A 14176-nucleotide genomic window follows, 5' to 3' on the forward strand; every position below is an offset into this window, starting at 1 on the left:
GGGTTGCTTTTTAACCCATATGAGCCAGGATCCTCAATTTATAAATGGAAAGTTACAGTGCTGTTCCACAGAAGAGATCAGTGTGCTGGCATGGTAACCAGATAACCACACTGCCATTCACTGGGATGTAGCAAAAGTGATCAGGTCGGCTCGTGATGAGACCTCCTGTTCCAAGGATAATTTGGTTATCCAATGGATCATAACCCTGGTGTGGTGGCCATAATGGGAATGTCACTTTGTTACAACCTTATGAACATGGTAGGCTGGCTCGTAATGAGACCCCCTATCCTCCATCTGCAAACAAAATTTTGTTATTATGACATATTTTTATGATAAAAAGAGAGAGGCTCAGTACTGCTTAAGAGCAGGGATGGTGGAAGAAGTTGAACATGTCAATAGAAAAAAATATACCCATAATCTCATTTAGTAGAGACAGAGAAGATTATAACCAGGGAGGATGGAACTAGCATGGTATTAAGATGATCAATCAGTATCATGTACAACATAAAAAAATGAAGTAATATATAAATAATTGTGTCCATTTTGAAAATAAGCTATCATCAAGGAGTTGTCCTGTTAAAGATCATAACGTGAATGATATTAACTCGCTTCAATAGAATTCATAATTCTTGTCCTCATAAAAATAGTTTACTTCATGCATGAAGAGGAATCAGTAAAATATGGTTGAGATGAACTAGGAATAATCCCACAAGAGGAAGGAAGGGTTGCTCTCGAAAATAATCCCAAAGTGTTGCTTCTTTGAAGGAACAACAAAAACACTCAAAAAAAGTGTTGTTCCTTGTAGGGAACAACAAAGGAAATGCACACCAAAAAGAAAAAATACACACAAAAAAGTGTGAAAATGCAAATGTCGTTCCTTTGGAAAAAGGAACAGCAAAAACTAAAAGTGTCGTTCCTTTAGAAAAGGAACAGCAAAAACGCAAGTGTCGTTCCTTTGGAAAAGGAACAACAAAAATGAAAAGTGTCGTTCCTTTGGAAAAGGAACAACAAAAATACAAGTGCCGCTCCTTTGGAAAAGGAACAAAAAAACGCAAGTGTTGTTCCTTTGGAAAAGGAACAACAAAAATGAAAAGTGCTATTCTTTTGGAAAAGGAACAGAAAAATGCAATTGTCGTTCCTTTGGAAAAGGAACAGCAAAAATGTAAGTGTCGTTCATTTGGAAAATGAACAAAAAAAATGAAAAAGTGTCGTTCCTTTGGAAAAGGAACAACAAAAATGAAAAGTTTCGTTCCTTTGGAAAAGGAACAGCAAAAATGAAAAGTGCAGAAGTGCTATTCCATTCGAAAATGAACAGCAAAATGTGCTGCTCTATTTCGAAAATGAACAACAAAATGTGAAAAAGGAACAACAAAATTGACAATCATAAAATGCAAACATGCAAAAAAAAAATTAGCTGTTCACGGCATTGATGCTAAAGATATGTTACAATTTGAATGAAGCAACACCTGAAACACAAAATATAAGAGAAATCATAAAGGAAACAACATTTTATTTAAAAAAACAACATGTAAATAAGTAAATTAAGTTACAACAGCTATGATGTTACGTAAAAAAAAATGATCTCTTTGAAAAATGTTTTGGCAATAGTGACAAGACATGAATCTTCAAATGGAAATCAATTCTTCATTTCTTCTATTATGAATCCATTGGGTAATGAGTTGGATGAAATTCCTTTGTTTCATTTAAAATTTCTTTCAAAAATCACTTGTCCATAAATTGACCTTCTTTATTTTCCGAAGACCTGCAAAAAACAAGTATCTACCTGCAATAAAATATTAAATCATGGAGAAAGAGAGGTGCACGAGCCCCCCTAATCCAAGAATTGTGCCAAAAAAACTAACAAGTAGTTACTCTGTAGAATAAATCCACGGAGAAAATAACAAAGTAAAATTTATTTGTTACCTGCGGGAGAGCAGTGACCAATCATGTTAACCTGCAGTGTTTTAATCACAAATTTTTTGTTTTTTGTCGAAATTGAGTGATTCCAAATCTGAATGAGAGATAATTTAAAGGTTTATCTCCAGTAGAAACAAGTTGTAAAGATTAAATGATATGATATGTCAATTTTAGTTAGAACAACCTGCATTATAGAGTCATTGTCGATTACCCGAATTAGACCAACAGTTGATATTTCAAGCATAACTTTTTCGTTTAAGATCAGATTCAAATGATTCAAATTGGAAATGAAAATATATTCATTTATTTATCTCCAGTAGAAAAAAAATTTGAAGACAAGAAAAATTGATAGGTCAAATATTGTAAGGAACAGCTGGAAAGAGAGAGTTTTAAGAGTGCTTATTTACGATAGACAGTCAGTAGTTTGGTCATATCTTCCCCATACGATATCAAAAATGTGTGATTCAAATTGAATTGAAAACTAGATTCATAGGGGAATCTACCATAAAATCAGGTTTTAAAAATTCATTCATTTAGGCCTCCAAAAACTGACTGTCCCAACTCTTTTCCTGAGCTTCCCGCTAGACACCCTGTCAATGTTTTGGTTCTAACTTTTTCGTTTCAAATCCAAATTGAGTGATTCAAATTGGGTTCGAAAGTAGACAGAAATATCTACTTATGGTAGAAACAAGTTTTAAAAATATTCCATTTTTGTCCCTCAAAACATGACTGTCCCGACTGTTTTTTCAAAAATTTCATCAAGTCCGCAAGCCAAAAAAATGTGATATTTAAGCATTTTTTCAAATTGGTGATAAAGTGAATATGAGTGTTTGTAGAACTATTATTTCCATTATAATTCATCTACATACACAAATTAATAAAAAAATTATCACCGATCTTGATTTCCATAGCATGTTGCAACAAAAAACAACTAGCTTTACAAAAATAAAAAAATAAAAAGATGTGTTTTTAAATATTTTTTATCTAGAAATTTCTATATAAAACTTAAAAATATTTATTCTTATTTTTACATTATTATTTTTTAAACTTTAATATAAACTTTATACAAATTTATGTAAATTTATAATATTTTATACAAATTAATAATAAAAACATATAATTTAAATTTTCATAACATTTTTTCCCAAATAAATCTATTTTCAATTTCAATTTCCTTATAATATCATAATTTTAATTTAAAATAACTAGAACAATACTTTTATTACGATAAATAAAATTTAATACTAATAAAAAAAACTTATATTTTTAACTCATCTTTGTTTTAACTTATAACTAATCCTCTGAAATCTAGTTTTTATTCATATGTAATCTTATAATATAGTTTTACTTGTAATAATGCTTACTTTAATATATAGTTTTATTTGGAGAGATGGAATATTTTGGATTTCATGAGCACTATTTATGTGACTTGTCATTTAACTTTGTAGCTTTGTATATAATATATTAAATATTTGTGTGTCTAATCTGTGAACTATGACTACTATTTTTCTTTTTTTTTGTGAGGTATCAGAGCCTCTTCTCGCCTGATTCCCTTCAATGGCCTGATTGCCTTATGGGAAGGCCAGGAAAATGGAAAATTTTTGAATGTGCTGTGTTATTGTATATCGATTAGTGTACCTCTGTATGTATCTGTGAGTATTTGTTAAATTTGCGGATGTTTGTGAGGTTCAATTGAGCGAGACTGATAAGGTTGGGATCCTACCGTGGTTGTGGTGACTGTCAAGCTTTTGATGACACTGATGAGGAGCTACACAGAGTGAAGTGAGCCATCTACAACTCATATCCAAGCATTGGTGTCACTAGGGTCGTTTTACTACTGCTGTCTGCAACTCAGACCACACGTAGGAGCCACCGCTGTCACACCCCTACACCTGCAGTAGTCTTGCAACCGCTTGTAGCAAGGTGCGGCACCACCGAACACGTTCTTTTCACCAATACTAACATTCGTGGACTATGCCTACTTTCACATTAACATACTTAGCTTGTGTTTCGCAACTAAGTAAAATGCAATTATCCTTTATACTTAATGAAGCCCATACTCGTTCATTATCATCATGCAATTAAACCGAGAACAACAATTGCAACAAGTATAAAGGGGAGGGGCAACTCCCCGTAATGTGAGTCTGCCCGACAATTTTATTAAGAATATCAGATTTACAACACAAGTGTGTCTTGGCCGAACCAAGTCTCACACTTAACCAAATTTTACAATAGACAGGCCACCTGCCTTTTTTACAATACATGTACACCTCTTGCATAAAGGATAGTGCTCACCCAAGCCACTAATTCACTTTACCAAGTCCTGCACAAACCATAATTTAGAATTCACCCAACACATGGCACACTTGCCAACCATCAACCAAGATACAAGTCTGCGCAATCTCCAAGACTTAATGCGCATGAGATATGCACATCTCCTTCTCCAAACTGCGCACGTTTCCCTCTTACGTAGATGCTATGAGTGAATGTGTTGATTGCAAATGAGCTCTTCATGCTCCTTTATATATACCCAACTCTGCGTGTGTTTTAAGGGGGTGTGCAGCCCCATGGCCAACCCCACAAGTCTTCAACGCACGCCCACTTGTCTTCATTCACAAGTCGGCTTTCTTCCTTTCCTTACATCGCATATATACGTGCGTTTAGCTCAACACTTAGTCGCATAAGTGTTTTTCTAACGTCGCACTTTATGTCGCATTTCCTCCGCGCTTCGTCGCACCCATCGCACATCGTGGTTGAACGCACCCGCGTGCCCGCTCGCGCTCTTGCCCGCGTCCGTGCACGATTGCCCGCCGTTGCCCTGCTGCACGAAGGCCTTACATCCTCCTCCACCTGAAATCGTTGTCATCCTCGACAACATACCATCTCGGTAGCCATCCACCAAGATCATCATCACCCACGATGTCGACCTTTCCGCACAAGGCAAACATCTATGCAAAATATGTAGAGACTCTTCTCCACTATGTCCCGGCTTAATGACCATTGCCACCAAGCTCACCATACCAAGGTATGTTCTCCATGAGATGTCATCTCAATCCATGATTACTAACCTCCTCTCTTCATCATGTGCCTTCATGTGAACTGCTGCCATGATACTCCAACATGATGCCAACACATCTCTGTACACTTCCAGACCTCATGCCTGAACTAGTCGGATGGCCAGTCCAACTGCCATGCTCAAACCATGAGAGTGAACATCCTCATGCCACCATCAGTCGTTTCTCAAAACATCCTGTCACATCCTTGACTCATCAAGAATCTATCTCCATAATCCATGCTCAGGTCCATGGAACTCCATCCACCTCATCTGCAACATGCTGTCCATGATGTTTGGTGTCAATGTGCTACATGAAATCAGCCACATCTATCCCAACATCATCATGTGTGTGTGTGTCTCCTCCATATGAAGAGATCATCTCCTCAAACCGACTCTCGATGTGCCACATCTAGGTCCATGAAGCAATCTCCATCATATCTACAATGTGTCATCCCTCAAGTCTGCCATAGAAACAAGTATGCACTTGTCTCGTCTATCCATGTGCTGCTCAATCAGCTCCCATGTGCCAAATGTAGTTGAGTCTCGGCTCAACCCATGCCCAAGTGCAGCCACCAAGGCACCATCATCATCATTGTAACTCCATCACTCCAAAGTGTCTCATATTGATCTTCTACATCAAGTCACTCTTCCAAGCCATGCCCATACATGCACTTTGAAAGTATGCATCCCATACTGCATCAAAGTCTCCTGACCTCAGCTCCTCAATGCATCAAATCCTCTAAGTCCACCATGTATGAAGTCCCTAAAAGTCACAACAATCTCATGTCATCATCAGCTCCATGAGTCATCTCCAACCAACATCTCCATGTAGTAGGAATGCTCCATAATCTGCTCACAATTCCATCCAAGTCCATGGTCTTGTTGTACACAAGTGCACAACCTCTCCATCGGCTCATAAGTAATAAGTCTCCATGTCACACTAGCAAATCCACCTGCACAACATTCCTACCTTGGCACTCCTCATTGGATGTCCATGACATCTCTACAAGTGCTCCCACATAATGTCCCTGCATAAGACTGCCATGCTCCATGTCTCCAACCTGATGTCCATGACTATGTTGCCCATGTAGTCCAACCAAGTAGACTCATCACAACCATTGGTCATCCTGACCCAAGTCTTCAATCTTCGGTCTAGTGAACTCGGTCACCCAACTATATCATCATGTCATGAGTCCTTCCATCATAGCTCCTCCAACAAAGTGTCCACCAAGACTATCTCTTGGTCACGGCCATGAGAAGTCCACCCAAAAATGTGCCCTCCAATCTGTCCATGAGTCATGCCGGGCACTTAGCCAATGTGGCTAAAGCATGACCCAATCATCCGCCACGATCATCAAGTTCCACCCTTGTCAAGGGCCTTTGCACCTTGTACCATAAGGTCACAAACAACCCCAACAAGTCCTGCAATAATCGACAATCCTTGCTCCTCCATACAAGGTTCCATCATAGACATCCATGGTGAGATCCTCCCTAGCATTGGCAAACTGGCTTTGCCCTTCCCTGCATACGGTCCATCCACCAAATGCCCAAATGAAACACAAGTATCAATACTTACTTCATCATCATAAGGCTCCTCCTCATTCATCCATGTCTGCAAACTGCACGATCCTGGTCCAACTTGATCATCCTCAAGTTCATCCTCCATCATGGTCATGTCTACAACATCTTCAACTGTCATGGCTTCCTCTTCCTTGTCAGCACAATCTGCAACTTCATCTTGCTCCATTGTCCAACGAAGTTGAAGAAGTTCTTCTTCAATATTCTTTTCCAAGACTTCAAGTTCTTTTCGGATCTGGGGCTTCTCTTCTTTCAACCTCTTCAACCTGTATAAGGTAAGAAAGAGCTTCCCTTCACCTTCTCCCAAACTTGCCATGCCTTGTCATTCAGCTTGGTCCAAGCACTAAGCTTCACCTCTGCTAAACCTGCTTCCACTGTCATCAACTGTCAAGTTTCCAAGTGTACCCACACTTGCACCTCGTCACGAACAACCTTGCTCTAACACCAGCTCCAATCGAGCTCTGATACCAACTGTCACACCCCTACACCTGCGGTAGTCTTCCAACCGCTTGTAGCAAGGTGCGGCACCATCGAACACGTTCTTTTCACCAATACTAACATTCGTGGACTACGCCTACTTTCACATTAACATACTTAGCTTGTGTTTCGCAACTAAGTAAAATGCAATTATCCTTTATACTTAATGAAGCCCATACTCATTCATTATCATCATGCAATTAAACCAAGCACAACAATTGCAACAAGTATAAAGGGGAGGGGCAACTCCCCGTAATGTGAGTCTGCCCAACAATTTTATTAAGAATATCAGATTTACAACACAAGTGTGTCTTGGCCGAACCAAGTCTCACACTTAACCAAATTTTACAATAGACAGGCCACCTGCCTTTTTTACAATACATGTACACCTCTTGCATAAAGGATAGTGCTCACCCGAGCCACTAATTCACTTTACCAAGTCCTGCACAAACCATACTTCATAATTCACCCAACACATGGCACACTTGCCAACCATCAACCAAGATACAAGTCTGCGCAATCTCCAAGACTTAATGCGCATGAGATATGTGCATTTCCTTCTCCAAACTGCGCACTTTTCCCTCTTACGTAGATGCTATGAGTGAATGTGTTGATTGCAAATGAGCTCTTCATGCTCCTTTATATATACCCAACTCTGCGTGTGTTTTAAGGGGGTGTGCAGCCCCATGGCCAACCCCACAAGTCTTCAACGCATGCCCACTTGTCTTCATTCACAAGTCGGCTTGCTTCCTTTCCTTACATCGCATATATACGTGCGTTTAGCTCAACACTTAGTCGCATAAGTGTTTTTCTAACGCCGCACTTTATGTCGCATTTCCTCCGCGCTCCGTCGCACCCGTCGCACATCATGGTTGAACGCACCCGCGCGCCCGCCCGCGCTCTTGCCCGCGTCCGTGCACGATTGCTCGCCGTCACCCTGCTGCACGAAGGCCTTACAACTGGGGTCGATTCATTGTTTTATACGCCCTAGATCACCGGGTATTGATATGGAGTAATTGTATCACTAAGAGCATGCCCTTTGTCCGTACACCAATATTGCAGATGGCAAGTCCGACCTCTGTCTGAACACCAATATCATAGCACTTGTGCAACTATCAATTTCATCTCTCGGTGGGAGTGCCCAACTGGTGCTCACAGCTTCCATTAGCGTTCTTCATGTCCCTGTCTACTCCTCAGATTTCTTACTGAATATATGTCCCGTTTCCATGCAGTCGTTGCAGAATTTCGACTTAACCCCAACCACATGCTATGTTGCCTCATTAAAGGATGGTGCATTGCCAAGAGCTCAAATGGCATAGAGGGAATCCCATTGCCGAGGCCACCCATGGACTCCAATGAAGTGTCCAAGTTACTTCAAGCCGCACTCAAATCTCCATCATTCGAGGGCATTAATACACCATGTCTTACACAGGAGAGTCACGCAAATAGACGGTGCATCACTAGGTTTGCTACATGTCATGTTCTAGTCTCTCTGATCAACTCCTCTTGCTGTGGAGAGATTGATATTAGATAATGAAGAGTTCAGGACTTGTCAAGAGACTTTGGGAATTTTGCATCTGCTTCCTATGACCTAGGAAACTACCAAGTCGGTGGCAGAGGCAACGAGCATTAGGTTATTGACTATGATCTTGCATAAAGGAACTAACAAGGTCAGACTTCACGCAGCCATTTTATTCCAAAAGGTTTCTACTTTGGTCAGTTGGCATATATTCTTCATATGCTTCTATTCTGGGGGAGATGCTTCAGTGTCGAGTTGTGTCTAAACTCTGTATGCTTCAACAACTCAATTCCACAGAAAAAACTAAGCTCAACTAACCGGATAGCTGACTCATTTCTTGTGTAAAGCTTAAACCTTAGTCGATTTTCATACAACAAAAATGGATATCTCCATAAAGGTGTGCGTTTCAGATGCCTTCTTTGTTTATATATTATATAGTTGTTGGTCCCTAAACAAATATGTCAGAGAAAATGTGTAGGGTATGAAAGAAAATTTGTTTATAATGTAGGTATATATATGTTGGGCATGTGTTTTGGATTGGACATGCCAGTCATAATGGTTTGGCATTTTATTTGCGTCTTTCATGGATCACAAAGGACTCCATATTTTGACAAGTACACAGGCAAAGAGGAGAAGAGCTGATTATCTCGGACATGAAAGTGGATAGTTTCATATTTATTGATTTTGTTCTATGATTTGTGTACTTTTTTATTGTTATTGTAGAGGTGAAGAATCAATTAACGAAAAAAACAGTATGATGTAAATTAGTGGCTCTCAATGTTTTGATTGTGTGAATTTGTTATATGTCAATAGGTCTTGTTGTGCTTTGATTCTGTGAGTCTCTTATATGTTGATGATTATACATTCATGCATCTTGTTGTGCTTCAGGCTTCAAGAGCATTAGCTACATGTTATATTATCATATCCATGTGTGTAGAAAGGTTAGTTGCATAATTCACTGTTGGATAGAGTCCAGTACCGAGATTTTCTTTCGACAGATCGAGAAGCTTCAATTATACAAAGTACATCTAAGATGATTATAGGTTGTTATGTCTTAAATGAGTTGAATGAGAAGCTCGAAGATTATAGTAGTGAAAAAAACATTGTCCCTGACACACTTATAAGTGCCTAGGATGGCACACAGATGTTACACGTGAATCATAATTTGTCTTTTTTGTATCAATCTTTGCAATAGTGTAGTGTAAGCATTAAGGATGGGGTTTCAAATAATGTTTACATTAGTATATAGGTAGGATTGGGTTGTTGGAGTTTTGTTTAGAGGTTTTCTTAACAATAATCTCCTTACTTGGAATCTATTGGATCTCATCATGAAGACTATTTATGTGGCTTGTAATTTAGCTTTGTGTATAATATATGAATTATTTTTGTGTGTACCATGACTATTATTCTAATTTCTTTGTCTTTTCATTCACTTCAACTAATCCACCTTATAACTTCAACTAATCCACCTTATAACTGTTTCCTAAAATATCTTCAACGTATCTTTCTATCATTGTCGTGGCATAAAACCTCTTTGTTATAATTCAAAAATCCTATCTTTGAAATAAATATGGACAGTTTTGTTTCTTTAACACACGTTTATGGTGATGGACACTTTTGTATGTCGACTAGAAGAAAAACATAAATCTAATAGAAATTAATAATGCTTCCCTTAATCATGTGTTAAATTTAATATTTGATAATTTTTTAATAAATTAATTTATTTTTAATTTCACTCTCATTATGATATTTTATAGTGAAAATGTGATCGTTAAAATACTTTTATTCCATATTAAAATTAAATAGTGACATTAATAATTTTTTACTTTTCGTTCATTTCAACTAGATTACATCTTTCAAATATCTCTGTTCTCCACACCTCCGTAATTTTCTTTTCATTTATTTTCACTAATCTACTTTCTCATTGTTTTTTGTTTTTTCAAAAACTCTTACCATTAATCTAATTTTACATCAATAACGAAATATTTCAAAATTTTAATAAATAATATTTTACTTTACTCATATTTACCAATTTTCCAAAATATTATAAATAATATTGGGCTTTATTCATATTTATCAGATTTCCAAAATATTACGAACTCTGATTTAGTAGTACTTTCCAATGCACATGTTTAGGATGGATGATTTAATATTTTTTTAGTTTTACTTCCATTTCCATTTTAATATAAAATTTATAATAATTTATTTAAATTTTATAATAATTTATAGAAATTAATAGAAAATACATTTAATTTTAATTTTTTGAATTTAAAATTTCATAGATATTTTTTGGAAATACAGTTATTTTTATTTTCAATCTTATCATAATATTATAATTTAATTTTATAATAATTATAAAAAATATCTATATAATTGGAAAAAATTATATTTTTAATTTATTTTTGTTTTAATTATTTTTTATTAATATTGAATAATAACATTAGTGACTTTGTACTTTAGTTTTCATTTAGTTCCATTAATCTATTTTACAGTGATTTCTTAAAAAAATTCCAACATATCTTTTTATCACTATAGTAATATAAGAAACATTTCATTATAATTTAAACATTGTTCTTTTCTAATAAATCTGGAAAATTTGTTTTCTAATAAACATTGGACTATGGTTGACTATCATTGACTTTCATATTGAGACAAACTTTGTCACAATGCCACATTGGACCATGGTTGACCATGGTTAATTTCCATATTGTGAAAATCCTATGATAAATCCTAAGATAAATATTATACAACAAGGGATATAAACCTTATGATAAATATTATAGACACTAAAATAAGATTCATATTATAAACGTCAAGGATTAATTCTAAAACCCTAGGGAATTATAAACCAAAGGGAATAATATTAAACCCACGAAAATAATAAACCACCGATTAATACTAAAATCCTAAGAGATTATAAACCCAAGGGAATAAGGATTCTCTATTGTTTTAAATACTCATATAAAATGTGCATTGTATCCTAACACAGAAATAGGTGCATTTAGGATCAAATATCATGCACTAATGTTTACAGCATATACTGTGGAAATTTTGAGACAATTCAGACATGCCGTAGCACTGGTAGGATTGAAACGGATATAAATACTAGACACTTAGAATAGACTTTATTTTTAATTTATTTTTGTTTTAAAATATTATTATTCAACTTTATAACTAAATAGTGGTATTGGTAATCTTTTAGTCTAGTTCTTATTCCCTTCAGCAAACATCTTATTCACTTAAACAAACATTTATAATCTTTTAGTCTAGTTTTTATTCACTTCAACAAATCTTCCTTACAGTTATTTCCTAAAATAAAAACAACCTATCTACCACTTTCATGATATAAGAAATAATTTATTATGATTCAAACATGGTTATTTTCAAATAAAAGTGGACAATTTGTTTTTAAATAAAAGTGGACAATTTGTTTTTTAAACACTTTTTTATAGTGTTAAACATTTTACATTTACTTTTATTTTTATTAAATAGTATTTCAATATAAAAGTGCACAATTTGTTTTTTAAACACTCTTTTATAGTGATGGACACTTTACATTTACTTTTATTTTTACTAAATAATATTTCAAATATTTAATAGACAAAAACAATGTTTCACTTTACTCCTTTGCTAAATTTAAAATTTAATAAAGAAATAAAAAAAAAAAAAAAAAAAAAATTCAATTTTGTTATAATATTATAGTTCTTTTCTTTCTTTATGATAACTATACAGTACAATTCGTATTTTTCTTTATGATAATTATAACAGTGCAATTCTTATTTTTATTTATGATAATTATAACAGTATTTTACAGTAATGATTAAAAAAAAAAACCTAAATCTTTTAAGTAATTTTAACTTTACATGACAGTTATTATCATTAAAATATTCTTTTCTGTATATCTTTATTCAATAATAAAATTAAATAGTGACATTTACAATTTCGTAATTTACTTTTGATTCATTTTAGCTGGCTTATTTAGATAATTATGTTGCCCCTATTCGCTGAAATAGCTCTACCATATCTATCTATCACTCTCTACATAAAAAAACAGTATAATAATTAAACGATGTTCTTTTTTCGAATAAAAGTGAACAATTTTGTTAACAAGGTTACTTCAAATAAAAATAAATAATTTTATTGCGTCAAAACACCACTTTTATGATAATAAACACTTTTACACCTATTTTAATATCAATTACAAAATATTTCAAAAATAAAATAATATTTATCTTCACTCGTATTTATCAAATTTCCAAAATATTCTAAACTCTGATTTAGTATGCAATCACATCTACCGATAGATACTCTAAGTTATTATGCAATCAGATTTAATATGCAATCGCAGCTTCCAATAGACACTCTAGTTATTATGCAATCATAGTATCCAATAGACACTTGTAAACGTTCTACTGCGACATGTTTGCAGAAGAAGACAAGGATTTTTAACACAATGCGGGCATTAATAAGGTATTCCGATCGAATATCATCCACGACCATTCAGGCATGCCGTGACACTGGTAGGTTTGAAAACGACGTAGATACTGGCAGTGCGCATAGACTGCAAAAAAATTAAGTCCATTTTATATTCTTTCACCTCCGAGGAACTTGACTGTCTTCAAAGTTCCACAGGATTATGTCAACCTCCTCCTCCTCCTGCGAAGTCGGAATGAGCTCCAACGCCAATTCTTCGTCAATGGATGGAATTTTTTCCAAATTCAAATGCTGAGGACCATCTGGTTCTGCAAACAGAGATTTCCAAAGCGCCAAATCTTCTGATATATGTTGGGCCGCGGGCGTCATTCGACAATTCCATGTCAGATACCGAAGACGCCTGGGAGGGACGTGAGGGCTCCTCTTTACTATTATTGTGCAGAGAAGGCGAAGTCCTAGGGATTTCGTTCAAGGCATACTTGGAAGCGGCAACCTGGATTTGCTGAGGGGAAAGAGAAAACGCGGACGGAATGGCAGAAACAGAATCTGGAAAGTTCAATTTAGTGTTGGGCCCTCTCAGGCAATACATTGCAGCGTCGAAGGCTCGGGCGGCCTGCTCGGCGGTTTTGTAGGAGCCAAGATAGATCCTGTCCCTGGATCTTGGTATCCGAATTTCTGATATCCACTTCCCCCATTCTCGCAGTCGGATTCCCTTAAATTTCCGGGATGTTTGTCCGCTATCTTCGTTAGGTTGAGCATGGCCGTGGTTTTGTTCCTGCGAGGGAGGTATCTCCATATTTGGGAACTCAGAAACTCTATGATAGCTGGGATGAAAATGGTAATTCAACAACGCATCGGTATATTGCAATGTTATTACAAAAACTGGAGGCTGTGGACAGAGCTGACCAAATGGAAAGGCCATTTAGTACTGAGAAATGAAATACCGTGTTTGCAATCAGCGGAGTCATGAGGAACTAAATTCTCCGTGTGCTTTCCGCGGGCTGCCCCCTCTGGGCTAACCTCAAACTACGAGGGCATCCCTCATCCCGGTTGCCGATTCTTGCCTCCTAAACGTGGTCGTTTGGGCCCGCTTCTCGGTCTCCGTTCGTTTATATAGACGTACGCTGACATTTATTACCGGAATTGCTTTCGTCGGAAAACTTTTGTAGTCAGAAACAGGCATGGAATTTCAAATC

At 36.1% G+C, this 14176-nt stretch overlaps 1 pseudogene; it reads right to left on the minus strand.

The window, feature by feature from the left end:
* Positions 1-13139: 13139 nt before the first annotated feature.
* LOC149170921 (uncharacterized) lies at positions 13140-13902 on the minus strand (annotated as a pseudogene).
* Positions 13903-14176: the final 274 nt, after the last annotated feature.

Source organism: Pinus tabuliformis, chromosome 4_2 (genome assembly GCF_031772625.1).
Source record: "Pinus tabuliformis cultivar Carrire ecotype Pingquan chromosome 4_2, CPIR1, whole genome shotgun sequence".
Lineage (NCBI taxonomy): Eukaryota > Viridiplantae > Streptophyta > Pinopsida > Pinales > Pinaceae > Pinus > Pinus tabuliformis.